The sequence below is a fragment of the Camelus dromedarius genome, chromosome 11 (assembly GCF_036321535.1).
Source record: "Camelus dromedarius isolate mCamDro1 chromosome 11, mCamDro1.pat, whole genome shotgun sequence".
NCBI classification, from domain to species: Eukaryota; Metazoa; Chordata; class Mammalia; order Artiodactyla; family Camelidae; genus Camelus; species Camelus dromedarius.
The window spans coordinates 22,251,556-22,270,876 of record NC_087446.1 but is presented as its reverse complement, the minus strand read 5'-3'; the positions used below and the strand labels follow the sequence as shown (position 1 = coordinate 22,270,876).

The 19,321-nt window shown below is 36.1% G+C and overlaps 1 protein-coding gene across 2 annotated transcripts in view; it reads right to left on the bottom strand.

Annotated features, from left to right (window-relative positions):
• Positions 1 to 19,321, bottom strand: part of TMTC2 (transmembrane O-mannosyltransferase targeting cadherins 2) — a 470,409-nt gene that overhangs the window by 88,621 nt on the left and 362,467 nt on the right. The gene's annotated exons all lie outside the window — the stretch shown is intronic.

The following is a 19,321-nucleotide window of genomic DNA, read 5'->3' as shown; positions in this document are numbered from 1 at the left end:
AGCAATACGTTGTGAGCAGAGAAAAAGTTAGTTCTATTCCTAACTAGATCTTTTATATTTAAATCCATTTACCAAAGGTAGGTCATGGGTATGCTCTTTAGCACTCAGCTATACCCTACCCCCATTCATGTATTTTAAATACCATTACTGTAACACACCCACATGAAGAGCTTTCTGCTCCAAAATATTCAGCCATCAACCAAGCTGTCTCTTGTTCCAGAATGTCTTAGAATATCATGGACAAAATACACCTTTGAGTTTAGAAGATGTGAAGAAAAGAGAAAACAAGAATACCAAAGCTTGAAACTGAAGTTACAGTAAAAAGTACTCATGAGCACTTTTGATCAAACTGGAAAACCCATATAAATACCAGTGACAGTTTGGAAGAATGTATTTCCCCTTATTCAGACATATGTATTTTCCAAAAGGTCCATTTTCGCTTCAAAATCCTGACATGATTTGGCAAGCTCAGGCCAAAGTAGTTAACAGAGATCAATCTGTGACCAATCTTAGAATAAGAAGAAAGTAGAAACATTAGAACTGACTCCCATTATTGCAATATACTGATACCGGGTATTTCGTGGAAGCAAAACTTTGGTTAATCAAAATACAGTTTGATTCAAATCTGCCATACTTCCCACTTCTTTCTCAAAGTAAATGACTGTATAGATGACCATATTAAGGGAGGAAGGAAATAGCTCAGTGGTAGAACACATGATTAGCATGCACAAGGTCCTGGGTTCGATCCCCAGTACCAACCCCATTAAAAAAAAGGTTACCATATTAATATTTTATTTTGTTTTTAAAAGCATAATAATGAAATAAGGCAACGGAGGGACGATAAAAGGAAGTACAGAAAATGCCGAGAGAGGACATTATTTTTGGCAGATGACTTTTGTACTGAAGGATAAACAAGAAACAGTAGAAAAGACATTTTGAGGATTGCGAGACTTACTAGATTAATGATCCAATGAAGTTAGGAAAGCATGAGGAGACAGAGCTAAGTGCCTAAACAAGGGCCATTTAAAATAAATAGTATTATCTTTTAGAAAGATTTTATACAGAAGAACATATTCATTCTTTCTGGGATAGTGACTATTTTAGATGTGGGCGGCTTACGAGAATACAACTAATCCATCCATTTCACAAATATTTGGATATCTGCAATGTCATTACGAAAAAAGAAAAGTTCCTCAGAGTTCCAAATAAAGATTTCTTAAATGTACAGTACTTATTTTAACATTTGTTTCAAATTGAGTAACATTGTATTAATTCAAAGTTAATACTTTCTATCATCACAAATGAAGTTCAGCAAAACTAGAGCAAAAACCCTGAAAAGAAAAGCTTGTTATTCTGTAACCATCATCAGTGTAAATTCCACCTAATCACTTCCAACAGAAAATATTTCATATTGCTCTCTAGCTCATCAAATTTATACATCAGGCTGACTCTTCAAGCAAAATGTATAGATATTATGATAGTCTCTATAAAAGATATTATTCCTGCCTGGCATACATCATACTTAGTAACAAAAAAAAATGAAGGATTATCTGTATTCCATTACACATGTCAGAACCACAAATTCATTACCATCACTACCACTGTTCATGAATTTCTACAAATTCCCTCTGAAATGAATGATTTATATTACGCACTCTACTGAGAGTACATTCCAAGGCTATCAGAGCAAAACAGATAGTCAAAAGATCATATTCCATTATGTTACCAAACAGAAAAACATTCCATTTTGTGTTTTTTCATTTCTACCTTTCAATAACAATCAGGATTTCTAACTTTGTAGGATTACCATAACATTTTTACTGAGACAGAAAGGAGAGAGAAATTTTCCCAAAATGCTGTTATCCAACTATGTGACCCTTTAAATTCACTCATCAATCCTTTTTTAATGCTAAGGACTTGACATTTTTAACCAACAGAATAAAACAAAAAACTATGTTCTCACATTTTTTACTCGCTTGAACCTACTGTAAACATCAACTATTTTCCTTTCTAGTTACTTGTATACTATACTTCCTCTTTGCCATGTATTCTTTCAAATTTTTATTGTTCTTTTCTCTCACCATCTCCTTTCACCATGCAACACTGAAATAATTTGCCTGTTCAACAAATAGTTACTGCTGTACAAGACACTCCCTTGTCATCTAAAAAATGATTAAGACCAAGCTGATTATCTAGACTAGCTCCCAGGTTAGTGCAGAAGACAAGACATGAAAATAACTAACAATAATAGAAACTGATGGAGTCACGTTCATGGGAAAACAGGTAACAGAAGAGTTAAGTCAGGGGGAAGGGTAGGGATATGTCAGTGCTATATCCCAACAGAAGAACTTCACTGTGAATGGGCCAATCTCTGATTCAAAGCCATTTCATTTATACATATTCAATTAATATTTATTGAATAAATACGTGCTAAGCACCAAGCTAGTAAAGGCAACGAAGAGACAGGGTCTCTACTCTCACTGCCTAGAGAAACAAACGACAGTAATATATTAGTATGCAGCTATCTTAGATATTCACGTGCAAACTCTAAAAGAAAGCACTAAGGCTGCATGGAAGAATCAGTCACTATTTTATGAACCAGAGTATTAAAGATGAGACTGGATGGGTGGGTGGCACTCTGCTAAGTGGAGAGACACAGGCAAAAGACATTCTAGGCCAAGGCAGCAGTATACTTGGAAAAGACAAAGAATGAACAGATTCTGTCTTAACACACTTGAAGAGCCATCAGAAGATCAATAATGTGAGGGACAATGGCTGATGGAGTTTAACAAGAAAGGCTGTGACCAAATAATAAACAATGTTCCATGTCACATAAAGACCTAAAGATCTTACTGAATGAGAATCTTAATATTGTTCTTACTGCTAGTGGTTAACAATTCCTCAGTCCTTACAACATCCATATGAGACAGTGTTCTGGATGCTTTTACACTGAGACTCACTTAACTTCTGGACCCTCTCAAGAGGGAAGTATGTTTGCCCTCATTATAAACACAAGTAGAATGAGACAGAGAGAAGTTAAATAATGTGACCGAGACCACTGAGCCAGTAAGTGGTAGAACAAGCCAGGCAGTCCAGAGCCAGTGTTCACATTGATGATCCCCTCCAAGATGAAAGAGGGCTAATGGAGAAGGGAGGCAAGTTATGTCATCGAATATTTTTTCTAAATATCTGTTTCTGTACCTTTGAATTACTAAGAAAATAACTACTGAGCACTTACTGCTTACAAAACATTATGCTTTAAGCCAAGGGAAAACTAAAATATATACTGCATCCCATCAATACCTGAAATTCCCAATATATTCAGACACAGATTGAGATAAACAGAGATAGACAAGAGCGGGTCACAGCCAAGATCTGCTAATCTGATGCAGAAGACAATGGAGCCATAAACTGGTAGGCCCAGTGGACTTTTGATGACTTGCTGGAGACTCAGTGTGGACTAGCTTGACATTGAAAATCTCCTGAAGGCCACAGTCTTTGGGGGGCTCCCACTCTTTCACAGTCTTTACTTCCAGGAACTGGACCAAGTTCTCATAGTGAAGAACCAAAAAAAAAAAAAAAAAAAGATCCCCTCCTGGTGAGGGCAGGGAAGAGTAATCCTTGTAAAATATACCCAGAGACATCTCCATGACAAAGACCTTACTCTCCCAGGTGAAAGACGTTACTAGAGCCTTTTCCCAGGGCTATTGCCAAAAGGAACTGTCTGACTTCACCCTCCTCTAGCCTTTCTGTCTCACCTCAGGTGGTGAGAGGGGAGCAGCGATACAAGCAGAAAAACTCGTGAAGGTCATGGGACAGATACACAGGCTGAATCAAAGACTGAGATTTAACTGAACCATTACAGAACATTCCCCCTCCACCATACCTCAACACCACTACAACAGGGCTCCGGTATGATAATACCGAAGTACACATGAAACAGCTTCAAGACATAGAGTCTCACTGAGAAAGAGTATTAAGAAAAGCCTAACATCAATAGAGGAGATAAAAACAAGGACACTATAGAAATTTGAAGCCTTTAGCACCAATAGTTACAATAAACACTAAACAATGCTGGACTCCCATCCAGATTAACATAAATCCTCTTATTAGAGGCTTTTTCACTTGAATTCCTATTATGAATTCAATATGTCCAACATTCAACAAAAAATTACAAGGTATGACAAAAGGAAAGAAAAATATAGTCCAAAAAGACAACGCTAGCATCATAATCAGACTGAGACACTGGGATAGGAAACAGATGTTGGAACTGTCAGAAAAGGAACTTAAAATAACCATGATTAATATGTTAAGGATTCTAGGGAAAAAGTAGATGACAGGCAAGAACAGATGTGTAATGTAAGCGAAGAGAAATTCTAAGAAAGAATTAAAAGGAAATGCTAGATATCATAACAGAAATGAATGCATTTGATGGGATTATCAGAAGACTCAGCATGATCAAGGAAAGAATCAATGAGCTTGAAAATTGGTCAATATAAACTTCCCAAACTGAAATGAGAAAAATGAACAAAAGTACAGAACATCTAAGAACTATTGGGAAATGTTCCAAATATGTAACACATGAGTAACTGGACTATCAGAAAGGGAAGAAAGACAAAAATGCAGAAGAAATAATTAAAGTAATAATGATGGAGAACTTTCCAAAATTAACAACAGACAACAAACCATATATTCAGAAAACTCAGAGAACACTAAGCCAGATAAATTCCCCAAATAATAAGCCTAGGCACAGTATATCCAAACTGTAAAAAACCCAGAGCAAAGAGAGAATCTTGAAGTTAGAGGGGGGAAAACTTAACTGTGGAGGAAAAAGGTTAAGAATTATATTGGACTTTTCATCAGAAACCATCAAGCAAGAAGACAGCAGAGTAAAACATTCAAAATATTGAGAGTATAAAGAACCTGCAAAACTTGAATTTTATATCCAGCAAAATTATCCTTAGAAAATGAAACAGAAACAAAAACTTTCTGGACAAATAAAAACTGAGGGAATTCACATGCTCATCTCAACTAACACGGAAAAAAAAATGACAAAATTCAATATCCTTTCAAGATAAAAGCACTCAAAAACTAGCAATAGAAGGAAATTATGTCAATAATAACAGAGGTCAGGTATGAAAAACCTATAGTTAACATCACATTCAACAGTGAAAAACTGAAAGCTTTGGCCCTAAAATCAGGAACAAGACAAGGATGCCCACTCTCACCACTTTTAGTCAACATAGTACTAAAAGTTCTTGCCAGAGCAATTAGGCAAAAACAATATGTAAAAGGCATCCAACAGAGAGGGAAAAAAAAAAAAAAAGTAAGATTATCTGTTCTCCGATGACATGATCTTATATGTAGAAAACCCAAAGACTCCAACAAAAAAAACTGTGAGAACAAATTAATTCAACTAAACTGTAAGACACAAAGTTAACACACAATAATCAGATATTTTTCTATATACTAACACTACATAATCTGAAAATGAAATAAAAATAAATCCCAATTATAATGGCATCAAAAATACTTAGAATAAATTTAATCTAGGAGGAGAAGGCCTTGGACATTGAAAACTAAAAAAAATTGCTGAAAGAAACTGAAGAAGACACAAATGAAAAGACATTCTATGTTCATGGATGGGAAGGCTTAATACTGTTAAAATGTCCATACTACCCTATGCAATCTACAGATTCAATGCAAAATCCAACTGGCATTTTTTTGCAAAAATAATTTTAAAAACTTCCTAAAATGCATATGAAATCTGAAAGAATCTCAAATAATTGAAAACATTTTGTGGGGAAGAAGAAAAAAAAAAAGCTAGAGTCCTCACAGTTCCTGATTTTAAAACATCTTAAAAAGCTATAATAATCAAAAGAGTGTGGTAGTGGCATAAAAAACAGACCTATAGACCAGTGGAACAAACTTGAGAGCTCAGAAGTAAACCCTTATGTGTACTGCTCAGGCTATGCAGTGGGGAAAGGATGGCCTCTTCAACAAATGATGCTGGGAAAATGGAATACCCATGTAAAAAACAATAAAGTTGGACCTTTACACCATATACGAATATTAACTCAAAATGGATTAAAGATCTAAACATACGACCTGAAATGATAAAGTTCCTAGAAGAAAACAAAAGGGAAGAGCTTCATGACAGTAGTTTCTACAGTAATTTCTTGGATATGACACCAAAAGAACAAAAGTAAAAGGAGACAAATAGGACTACATCAAACTTAAAAACTCTGTACAACAAAAGAAAGAACTAACCAAGTGAAAAGGCAGTCTATGAGATGGGAGAAAATACTGCTGACCCTTGAACAACTTAGGGGTTAACTGACCAATAATTTATAGTCTTTCCTCTGTAGCCAAGGTTACCCTGAAGCCACAGATTCAACCAACCATGAACCATGTAATGCTGCAGTACGTATTACTGAAAAATACCCATAAATAAGAGGACCTGCACAGTTCAAACCCAAATTGTTCAAGGGCCAACTGTAACTGCAAACCATATTTCACAGGGGTTGGTATCAAGAATATATAAAGAACTGTAAGTCATCAACAAAAAATAAATAATCAGATTTTTAAAATAAGCAAATAACTTGAATAGAGATTTCCCCAAAGAGGATGTACAAACATCGAACAAGCACATGAAAAGGTGCTAAACATCACTAACAATTACAGAAATGCAAGTCTGTCACCTCACAATTACCTCACATCGGTTAGGGATGACCACTGTCAAGAAAACAAACAAACAAACAAACAAACACCCCCCGGAGAATAGCAAGTGTTGGTGAGGATATGGAAAAACTGGAACCCTTGTACACTGCAGGTACAAATGTAAAATGGTATAGCTGTGATGGAAAACAGTATGGAAGTTCCTCAAAAAATTAAACATAGAATGACCACATGATCCAGCCATCTCACTTCTGGGTATACATCCAAAACTGAAAACATGATCTTGAAGTGCTATTTGTGCACCTGCATTCACTGCAGTATTATTCACAGTAGCTATGAGGTAGAAGAACTTAAATGTCCATTCATGGATGAACAAATAAGGAAAGTGTGGTAAATACATACGATGGAATACTAGTCACCTTTGAAAAAGAAGCAAATTCTATTATACGCTACAACATAGATGAATCCTGGGGACATTATACTAAGTGAAACAAATCAGTCACAAAAGACAAATGCTGTGTGTTTCTGTCGATACGAGGTATCCTAAGTAAATAGTCAAACTCTTAGAAACAGAAACAGAAGGCAGAACAGTGGTTGCCAGGGACTGCAGGGAGGATAGGGGAGCTATAGCTCACCGGGTATAGTTTCAGTTTTGCAAGATAAAAAAATCCTGGAGATCCGTTGCACAATGTGCCTACAGTTAACACTACTGTGCTGTATATTTAGAAGTGGCTATGATGGTAAATTTTATTTTTTTTTTAGTACAATAAAAAAATTAGGTGGAAATGTTAAAAAGAGAAGAAAGAAGCCTCTGGCAACAAATAGAAATCAGTTATAAACTTGGCTGACATTACTCAAATACATCAAATAATCACTCTAAATGTAAATCGTCTAAAGGTACCAATTAAAAGAGATTGTCAGAGTGAATAATAATAATAATAAACATTCAAGTATATGTTGTCTACAAGAAAGCCACTTTAAATATAAAGACTCTGACGGTAAAGCAAAGAGGTAAATAAAGATAAACCATTCTAACACTAATTCAAAGAAAGTGATAATATTAATTTCAGACAAAGAAGACTTGGGAGCAAGGAGAATTATTATAAATAAAGAGGGGCATTTAGGAGGTCAGGGGATACCAAAATTAAAGACAGAATGTGACAAAAATCATCATAATATAATACAAATATATAAAACAAGCTCACTGAATGGGGTAAGGGAATGAGGTGCTTATCTGCGTAAGTCTGGAAATAAGTGGAGTCGTAAAACAGAAGGCAAAGTCGTAAAACAGAAGGCAAAAGAAATTAGATATAAGAACAGCCCTCTAGTTGATAAAATTTCTTTCCATGGGGGCACAGGCTAACAATTCTAAAACTATACATGAATACTGGAATTTGAAAACCTAAGAAAATGTGTGGTAGATGGTGGAAGCCAGGTTTCTCTTTGTTGGAATGGAATAAACAAGGAGAGGAGGCTAGAAAGATCCATGTGGTAATGGATTAAAGTTGAAGATATCAGTATGAGCCGATGTTTAGTGAAATATATAGACAGTTACATACAGAATATATATTTTAGATGTGTATATATACATTGGTTAGTACACAGACACATGTCTCCCTGTTCTGTGATCTGGAAGATCCTAGAAGCAACAGCACCCAGTAGCAATCAGTACACACAGGTCTCGGTTTCAAACCATTCTTCAGCAAAGGGAGCCTTGGAAAATGTCTACATCTTGGGCAGCAAATACACAGGATGAGCCTGGAATACGTTATAGTGACAATGAGGGAGGGATGTCAAACAGACTTAGAAGCTTATGAAAGAACTCCTGGGCAACAGAACCAATTTAAGCAATGAAATAAAACAGTATTGTGTTTTAACCTAATGCATAAATGAAATGTCCCTGAGTCCACACTAATATACATATAATTTTGAATAAATAACTCAGGAGAAGAGACAAATCCCCCATAAATTCCAAATTTATGTAGATAATCTGTCCTCAAGGAGAGAGAACATAACTTCCCATCCTTAAGTGTGGATTACATCTACTGACTTCCTTCCAAAGACTACAATATGGAAAGCGAGGGAAAAAAGGTTTTACAAAGGAGAAATTTTACAAAAACAAACTCAAGCCGGATTATCAAAGTTAACCAGTGATATGTCATAATGATAGCATGTAACTTTGATGTGATGGAATAAGGACATTTTAGCTCTGTGGTCCTCCCCAGAACACATAACCCTAGTCTAATCATGACAAAGGACTGCCAAATGCCAACTGAGGAATATTCTATAGAATACATGACCAGTACTCCTCAAAACTCTCAAGGTCATCAGAAACAAGGCCGACCTGAGAAATTGTCAAAACCCAGAGGACCCTAAGAAGAAAAGGCAACTCAAAGAAATGTGATGTCTTAGGTGGGATCTGGAAACCACAGAAGGACAACAGAAAAAACTGAAGAAACCCGAATAAAATATGGATTTTACTTAATAATAATAGGTCAATATTGGCTCACTCATCGTGACAAACGTACCATACTAATGTATAACGTGAATAATAGAGGAAACTGGGGGTAGGGCATACTGGAACTCTCTCTACTAACTTTGCAATAATTCTATATCTAAAACCATTTCAAAAGAAAGAGTTTATTAACAAATTAATTTCTTAAAAATCTAATTAAATGCCACAAAATTTTAGCCTTTGTTTTATTTGAGTTTAAATACATGAGTATCTGTCACACTATTGTCTCTTTCTCTATAAGTTTGAAATAGTTTCTAACAACAACAAATTCGTAAGATAATTTTTTTTTAAAAAAAAAAAAAAACCTTTTGTGACTCAAGCTGCTCAAAGGGAGAGTGAGAGCATTCTAGGCAAAGGAAAAACCTCAAACAACATCATCACTACTTCCTCTGATGGATTGATCACTCATTGGAGGACCTAAGTAGCAGCTTTTACCACATGTAAGTCAGGAAAAGATGTTAAATATTACAATGATCAAATGCTATTTCTATTTCAGGAATTAAAAGCAATTAAAAGATAATTTGCATCTGATCACAAATTAATAAAGTGAAATTCCTCTTTCAAAATTATGGCTGAAATTTAGTGAGCACGAAAACAAAGTTGTTTTGTTCTACCTGTATTCCAGAGACTGTAAACACATCCTCATTCCATTATAACATTATCAACTTTACAGCTCACTTTGGTTTTGGACCATTTCAAACAAACGGCTGTCTTTAGGGTAGCTCTAGTCTTGAGGTAAATAACAACTTTTTTTTCCTTCCAAAATGTTGACTTTGGCGGTATCTCCGTCCTGAGTTCCTGGAACTTTCCTCCTATCCTGTTCACCCACAACAGAGGAAAGCAATGAAGTACATTCAGTTTTATCAAATTCTCAATGTTTAAAACAGAATGATGACTGAAGAAAGAAAGAAATTACTAGATTTGTAATGGATCAGATGTTCTAGCTCTAACCCATTGGTCTACCAGGTAAAAATCAGTGTCTTCTTCACTCAGGTATATTTCTAGAACGTCTGTGGTGTCCACTGTTTCTCCCGGCTCAGTTTGGTATATTATAAAGTTCCTCAGAGTTCATTCAGCAGAATATTTGTTTTTCTGTATGATAAAAGGTTCAACTTGAAAAAAGGGTTCCATGATAAATCTACTAAGTAGGGTTTTAAATACAAAAAGGCTTTCAGAGTCTTTAACGGGCAATATGTCTATTAACATATTTATTCACATATGCCTATTAGCATATTTCCCTCTCCCACACTATCTGACTACTTAATTTTTTCTAAGGAACATCTAGACATACTAATGTCTGTGGAATACATTTTGGGAATGTGTTCTGTACCTTTGGGAAACACTGCTTTAATAGAAACTATCGAAGCAATAATGGCAGTGGTAAAATCTTGGCACCCTTAAATGTCACCATATTGAAGTTCCTCATTTTACTATCAAGTAAAAGCAATTGCTGTCATGTAACATTACTATTTTTTTAATTAAAATTTTTTTTTATTTATTGGGGGGGTAATTAGGTTTATTTACTAATTTCTTTAATGGAGGTACTAGGGATTGAACCCAGGACCTTGTGCATGCTAAGCACACACTACCACTGAGCTGTTACCCTCCCCAGTAACATTACTATCTGAATCAGCTTTGTTAATATTAAAAGGTATCAAATTTAGTGTCATATATATGCATTAATTTATAAAAGTAAGTTGAGGACTGCTGAAGTGGCAAGGAGGGGAGGATGGAAAACCCCTTTTATACATAAATTGAAACGGAGTGGAGAAGATAATAACCACTTTGGGCAAAGGTGCATCCTGGGTGGAAAAGAGAAAAATAGACATCTTCAGGAAAACTATCTTGAGCCAAAGCAATAGATTTCAACTTACTCCTATACCTCTGCTGAGGTCATCTCTTTGAGATATGCAAAGATATATTAAAACAGAAGACTACTCATCAGGAATTTTTTGCTTAAAGTAAGTAAATTTCTGGGTCAAGAAGACAGAAATTCTCTTCTTCTAGCTATTGTTTCACCCCAAGAAATGAGAAGCAGAACAAACTCTACAGTAGATAGTATCTTCAAGTATTTCTCAGGGACAAAATTTTCCCGGATTGACCATATCTACCAACTACACTATTTCTCCATTCTATGGCCTTATACTACATGGCTTTATTCAATGGTCAGTGCCCACCTTAAACTCACTGCCACATGACTAATGTCAAAGGGACCAAAGGGTCCTATTTAACTGGGACTCCTCCTGCATGTTAACATCTTCCACCCAAAGTATTGTCATTACAGTGCACGGTGAATTACAGGGCAGGCTCAAGAACATACCCCACCCTGTCACTTTCGACAAAGAGCCTCAAATATACCTCAGAAGTAAGAGTCCCACAATTTTAAGTCTTTTCAAAGAATTATGCTTTTCACTGTGAGAAGAAATAAATTTGTAGGCAGGTATGTGCTCAGGTGCTCTGGCTCCAATAAAATGTTCTACCAGTTAAAGGTGTACCAGGTAAAAAGGTCAGCAGTTACCTCACTCGGGCCGCTGACCCTGTCCTCCACTTTAGTTTGGAATATCATCATGTTTCCTTCAAGTCTTAAAATATGAGAGGAATTATACACCATACATGCTACACCACATTTAAATGAAAAATTCCACTTTAAATTTCACTATTGCTATTTCCTTGCACACTTCACCTATACAGATACCGAAATCCTTTTTTAGAATTACCTATGTTAAACTTCTCTTTTAATTTAATGATATACGTGGGAATTGTCTTTTTACTTCAGAACTGCATCACAAAAACATCTAAACACTGAATGCAGATTTTCTTTAAAAATGAACTTTCATGCATTTTGAAGTTAGGCATTTGTGCACATGAGGCACCATATATACACATTTTATCATGATAAACAAAAAGTTAGAGAGCAACTTAAATGGTACAGCTTTCAGAAGAATCGAGTATAATGCAGTAGGCTTTGGACATGGGTCTGAACCTCTGTGAACCTCAGCTTCCTCATCTAGAGAGTAGGTACCCAGATCATGGGATCATATGAGGTGGTATTAGAACAGCATATTCACAGTGCCTGCTTCATTGCATGATAAAGAGTATGAGCTAATCCCAGGAAGTCCTGAGATTGATACGATCATTGAAGAGGTGGGGTAAGGGGCCACCCCATAAGTAATATTTAATTCTTTGTTAGGTAGGAAAGCAACGGATGAGGATTTATGTCAAGGGAGAAGGAAATGAATGAGAAGTACAGATGGGCCTAGGAGCTCAAGACTTGGAAAAAAGAAGTTGAATGCAGAATTAACTCTTGTTTGGAAGAAGTATAATTTTAGTGCAAAACTAAGGATAAAATCTACAAGTCTGAGGACTTCATGTTTCAGGCTGCTGAGGCTCGTGGGCCTCAAATGTGGGTAAAGATAAGGGGAAATGACCAAAATGTTATGGGTTTGTGAACATGTTCATGGCTGGGCTGGTTTTCAACCCATTTAGGAGACTGCAAAAATGAAAACTTTCCCATCTCTGAACATATGTGTCTTCCTTTATATACATGCCTGTGTGTGTGTGTGTCTGCCTGCATGTATGAATATATATACCCACATCCAGATGCTACAGTAAGGAAAATAGGCAATCTTTTTTTGCGAAGTGTTAGTCCAGCCACTTAGTAGGAAAGACATTTTGGAGAATGTCTGTTGTTGGTACCACCTTTCTTTAAAGGTAAACACAGGCTTAGACAAGGATGCTGCTTTAATAAGGAAAGATACTCAAATTTTCTACTATTAGAAAAAAAAATGATCAAACTAGGAAAATGTAAACATAAATTAAAAATAGTTTAACTCACATTAAAATGTGTTCATGCTTTATTACATGATGGGAGCATCAACATGTCACAGGAAGAGGAACAAGCTGGAAGTCATGACGTCATGTTGTGTTATCGATGGGGCTTATGTAACAAATTAAAGTACTGTCAAGTGGGAGAAGAATGCCTACTAAGTGGTGTGGAATCCCATGCGTATAATAAAAATTTAAAAGAAAATAACATGAAAGTACCTACATAATTGTCCTTTCTGATACAAAAGCCATTTCCACCAGTCTTAAGCATGGCAGCCCACTGCTGAAGCAGCTACAGATGGGTGCTGTGAATTTCTCCAAAGCAGAAGGCGCTGAGACCTTCTTTAGACCAAAGAAATGCCCAGCTGGTTTTTGTATCACCATTGTTTATTAGAGATCATGACCAAGTTCAGGTTTAGAAAATGTATGTCGAATACAGGTTTTTATAACGCACTGCTTCTTGAGATTCCTGCAGGAAAGGCCAGCTATATTTAAGGGGCACAGCCACTCCCCTTCTATATCCCCCCCAACAACATGGGGTATCAGAGTCCTGAGCGACTTTGAGGCCTGAGCCTGCTGGGCTATTTAAATTGCACTAAATGTTAACTATAGACCAAATACACAAACCAAACAAAACAATGAAATGTAAGGTGGTTTCAAAGCAATATAATCTTATTTATTCCTAAATAAAAAAGCTAACATTTCGTTTCAAACATAGCATCATGTATATGTGGACATAAAGCAGCTAGAATTATTTCCTGTGACCTTTAATGTCTGCGAATGTGAGTATTTTGATTTTATCATTCCTGAAACTACCTGACAAAAGGAAATCTCTAACAATGACTTTTAGAAACTGACATATAAAAGCAGAATAAAAGTCGAGGATACTTTGGAGATATTTGGATTCCTGGGTCACTTAGTGGCAACAAGCAGAGAAATTTTACGATTAATTCTACAACTATACCTCAATTTAAAAAAAAAGACTGATTCTAGATATCAAAATGCATATCTTAAAGTGAGGAGGTGATTTCTAAAAAAATGAACTACTAGATTCATTATGCTTGAGAGTAAAAACAATACAATGATAACTATATTACCTCTAGAATGCCAATCAGAAAGTTTAGATACGGCAACTTCATAGAAAATGCTTAGCTGAATACTATATTGAGTTAGCTTTTCTTCTATATCTCTTCCAATATTTCAGTAGCATAATATATGTGATATATGCCTTATCTTTCCGCAGAATAAATTTTGCAACTTCAATGGTATATATCCATAATAATCATTCAGTCAGAGTCACAGGAAAATTTTTTGTTCCCTGCTCCCTCCAATCTAAACATGGCTGTGCAGTGATTATAATAAGACAAACAGACCTAAATGTTAGTCAACATGGAAAATAGGAAGAACTTTGCTTTAAAGGACTAAATGGAAAAATAATCTCAGCTCTAAATAGTAACAATTATTATAAAAGGCCCAAGGAAACACACAGCACTGGACTTTCAGATAGACTACACTGACACCATGTTAGCCTGGGGTATGGAACTTTTCCATGGAACTTCAAGTACTTTCACAACTGGAGTTTTATGTAGCCCAATTAACTTTGGCTAGACACAGAAATCTGGCTCAGGGCTTCCATGCAGTAGCCAAAATAAAGGTTTGCTGTATCAAGAATTACTGTCAGAGTCTCCCATATCCTTCCTTCTCTCACTAACCTAAATCTGGAAAATAAGCTAACAGCCAAGTTGCTTTTACCACAATTTAAGTCAATATTAATTTTACTGGCTCACAAAACTGCAAAGTATCTGGCTTAAATAAATGGAACGAGACAAAAAGAAAGGATCGAAAAAAAAAAAAAGTCAAAGTAAAAGATGTGCACGCAACTGGAGAACACACACGGGTTTGGAAACAACTATAAAACCATCTGAAACACCATAATAATGGACGTGTTACTCCTTCCTTTCTCTCTTAATTCATGCCCAATTTTAAATTCATGGTATTAGCCCTAGGTAACAAAGTTCAAACAAGGAATAAATCACAATTTTAAAGAGACCTTCTGCTTAGTATTTTAATTGGACATGACATTGGTATGAAAGTTCCACATATTCTAAAGAGATGCCATCTGGGTCCAACTATATCTAAACATGGAGGCTACCAGTGACCCTAAGGCAGAACTAACTCTTCCCTAGGGTACCCTGGAACATTTGTATTTGCATTGCAATGTAATGTAGGACCTAAAAGTGCCCATAGCCAAAGACAGAAGTCCTAAGTTCATGACCTATAATGCCTAATAATAAAAATGTGTTTAACCATTCAAACTAAGCTAGTATTTAGAGGTAATGACAAAAAAAAAAAAAGTTATAAAAAATGGAGAGGGAAGAAGCATTAGTTTACTTTTAAAATCTCTAATCAGATATAAAAGAGAAGGAAAGATTCTCTAACTGTATAAAAGGGAGGAAAATGCTCGACACTTAAAATTATTTAATATAAAGTGAAAATTAATGATGCTTAATTCAGAAACCCTTGAGGATGTATCCAATTCTACTATTTAGTAGCTTATTTATTCTTGGGGACATTTCTTAAATCTTTAAAGCTCAGTTTCCTCATTTGTTAAAAAGAGGATAGTACTCATTATAAAGCTTCATGAAATAGCTCATGTCAGTCACAGGCACTCGAGAGACAAACATCTCTCTTTGTGACCACCTTCCCTTCCAGGGTCTTGGAAGATTACACTGTGTCCATGTTATAATCATGCCATTCTCATTCATATCATTGGGAATTAGAGTGATGCCTAGCATGGATGAATAAATCTCAATACATGTGTTGGCAAAATGAAAGGACTAATGAGCAAATGAGAATCAGGCTAGGGAAACAAAAGTACTAAAAAGTCATGTGCCCTGTACACCTTACTTACACTTATAGAATGCTATGTGTCAACTATATCTCAATAAAACTGAGGGGAAAAAAGTCATATGCCCAACCCTTATGTAACTTAAAAAGGAACATGCACAAGGAGGGTAAAGGGAGAGTTACCAAGATAGTGAAATGCCACATACAGAAGAGATAAAAAGATAAAGTCTTAGTCCCTGTCCCATGTCTAGGGTCCAAAGACAGAGATCTGTGTCTGCCATTCAATTAGAGAAATGCTGCTACGGAATTCTGAAACCAGTGCCATGAAAGCACAGAGAAAAATAACTGCATGAAAGACTCAGACAAGACCTCACAGAGGACATAAAACTTGAACAGGCGGAGACAGGAAAGGGACATTTTTGTCAGAGGAATAAAAAGAGAATCTGATCTATGGAACCTGTCAAAGCATTCTGGGAAACTCTAAATCTCTTTGACCTTTTCTAAATACTATAAATACTACAGATCTTTAAAGAAAATTGGTACGAAAGATGTTCAGAGAGAATCATTCCACTGGCTATAATAAAAAGCACCCAAAATCAATTATTTTTTCTAATTTGTCTTATAAAAATATAGTTCTTTATATGAGATCCTGTTCTTTAAGTCTAATTTTGTTGCATGTCAGTGTTACATATTTTGCCTTTGGTCAGTTTTGATGGAATAGTAAAAATACCATTCCATTTCTATTCCTCTTCTCTTGGAAGTAATAGGCAGTCCCATTCTATAATATTTTATATTTAAAGCATTCAGAAGTCAAAATGTTTGGCATTTTCCACCTTGCCAGTTTCATGTTAAGTCAGTGGCATATTACCAGGCCAAGAAACCCAAAATTAGACAAAGGCAATCTACTGGGATCAGAAATTTGCCAAATCTCATAATTCAAAAAGAAACTGTTAAGGATGGCTGTGAGGTTTTTGGCACTGTCAGTTTAAGCCATTCCGTAACAGGGTTTGTATTTCATCTAATCAGCAAGTCAGAAACTATAAAAGTTCTGTTGGTGGGGGGGATTAAAGTTTGGATTGTAATACATGTGTCTTTCCTTTCCTTCCATATGTTTCAGTAAATTAAAACTGCTAAATCTTGTTTTTAAAAATGCATTCTAAAAAATAAAGCAGCCTGTAAAGTCATATTTTGGGAACAGGAAACTTAAAATATTCAGGCTTGAAAAGAAGAAGGAAAAGAAAGGACACGTGGTTTCTATATTCAACGTAGTGTCACAATTGAGGGATACTCAGAATTAAGTACATTTAAGCATTCTTTTTTTTTTTTCTTTTTCTAAAAGACTTAGAGGGGTGGTAAATTAGGCATCTGAAACTTTTCTAGATGATTTTTGAAGGTGGCCATTTATCAGTCTAATCAAAAATGTTTCCATTTGAAATCCATAAGAACATCTCAAAGACAGTAGTTGAGGCAAGAGGATTCTACTCTTTTATGGAGCTGTGTGAATTACTGTTTCTATCAGAATAGAAAATGGAGAGTTTTCACGAGGTAAAACGATTTTTTAACTCATTAAGTTAGACATATTATGATCCTATAAATTGTCAAAATAGCATCTCATACCCTTCAATTCTGAGCAATGTCCTTTCCCTTTCTCTGTTCCTTCTCTATTGGGCCCCCACATTGATTTCTTTCATAATTTCTTCTTTCCTGTTTCTTCATCTTTTTACTTGTGTATGAAAACATTTTCTCACCCTTCTTCTCCTATCCTTCAAATCACTTTGCCATCATATTTTTAATTTCAAAAAGCTTTTTCTCATTTTTCCCTTACTAATTTTTTATGGCATCCTGAACTTCACAAAATACTACGTTACCATCTCTAAGGATTTTTTTTTTCTTCTGTTTCCTCCAGTTTCCTTCTGCTAGTCATTTGTTTCAGTTCCAATCTTTAACATTTGAAGTTTTCCTAATAAGGCTGAAGACCCTTGGTTACCTGTTGCCATTTAAAAGCTGAGTAAATAAAAGCTGGATGAATTCCTCAGGGATAGGGGTGGTTTCTAGACTGAAAAGATTCACTTTTGTATGTCTGGCTTGGGAGCTAGTCATTTACAGGGATCTCCAAATGTAGGTAGATAGAAATCTTTTCCCTACAGTGATTCACTTTCTCCAGATAAGAATTTAACAATATCTTAGGAGGCGGGGCACGTGTGTGTGTGCTTGTGTGTCTGGGTGAGTGTGTTGATGAGGGAGTATAAACTCTCTGTCGCTGTGTTCTGCACGTGGTAGTGGAGAGGTACTGACAATCTGAGGACACTGCTGGAGGACAATCAATCCTCTTTTCCGTCCTCTCTGCACTCCACCTTCGGCTGTGCAAGCCGTTCCTGGGCCATCATAGGAGCACTCTCATCATCAGCTGCTCCACCACCGCGAGCCTCCTTTCCCCTGACTCGGAGGTGAGTGCCTGCTTGCTGGCACTGTGCGCACGGGGAGAGACCTGACCGTCCCATGCATAGGTTATAACTGATGACCCTATTTGATACTCTTCAGCTCACTCTCCTTTATGCCAACTGCCTCCAAGTCGTGAATCTCCCCAGATTTCTTTTCATCGTTATCCCGTTTCCAAAGCCCCTCTAGATGGTGGTTTACTCTGTTCCGACAAATCAGTTAACACTTCTCTCTTCTTTCTGACTTTTCAGAGATCAGCTTAAACCACATCTCCCCTCCCATTCTGACTGTTCCTCTAAGGTTACTCCTCAATATGTTAGTTAGTGAAAGTTTATTCTGATGTTCACACATAATCACCATTTCTTTGTTCACCATTCTCTTTGCACCCTACTCAGCAACTCCTCCTAAATTAGCTGTGTTCTTTTGAAGGACATCTTCAATAATGTCTTCAGCAAGACTTTTTAGTGGACTGACTTTTATTTAATTTCTTGGCCTAGGAATTCCCTGATCATTCCAAAGTAAAGTAAGTTCAAAACCCAAAGCCTGATAAAGGGAGGGCATTAGTGGCAAACTCCTTGCAGGGATTTCAGACTCTGTGCTGAGACAGGCAAACCCTCATGCTGCCCTCTTGCATGTGAACTTTTCTGCATTATTCTTTCACTGAGGGTATGAATTTTCCTGCTTTATTTAGGTATCTAATCCCTGGCCTTCCGTGGGTCCAAAGCTTTGTCTCTTACTCCAAACAGAATGAAAACAAACAAATAATAAGCTCCTTCCCATAGCTGTTACAATGGGTAAACTATCCCAAATCAGCTGCACGATCAGCCTACTGTTGACTGTTTAGTTATTGCTTCACTTCCTCCCTGGGAAATTCTCGTACGACTTTTTGAGCTGAGCTATGCAGTAAGAGCATATGTGTTAATATTTTATTCAGCATATCTAGATTTTTTTAGTGGGATGTTTTCTGGTTACTTAGTCTGTATATATAATCTCTTTAATAGCATTTTAATGGTATCT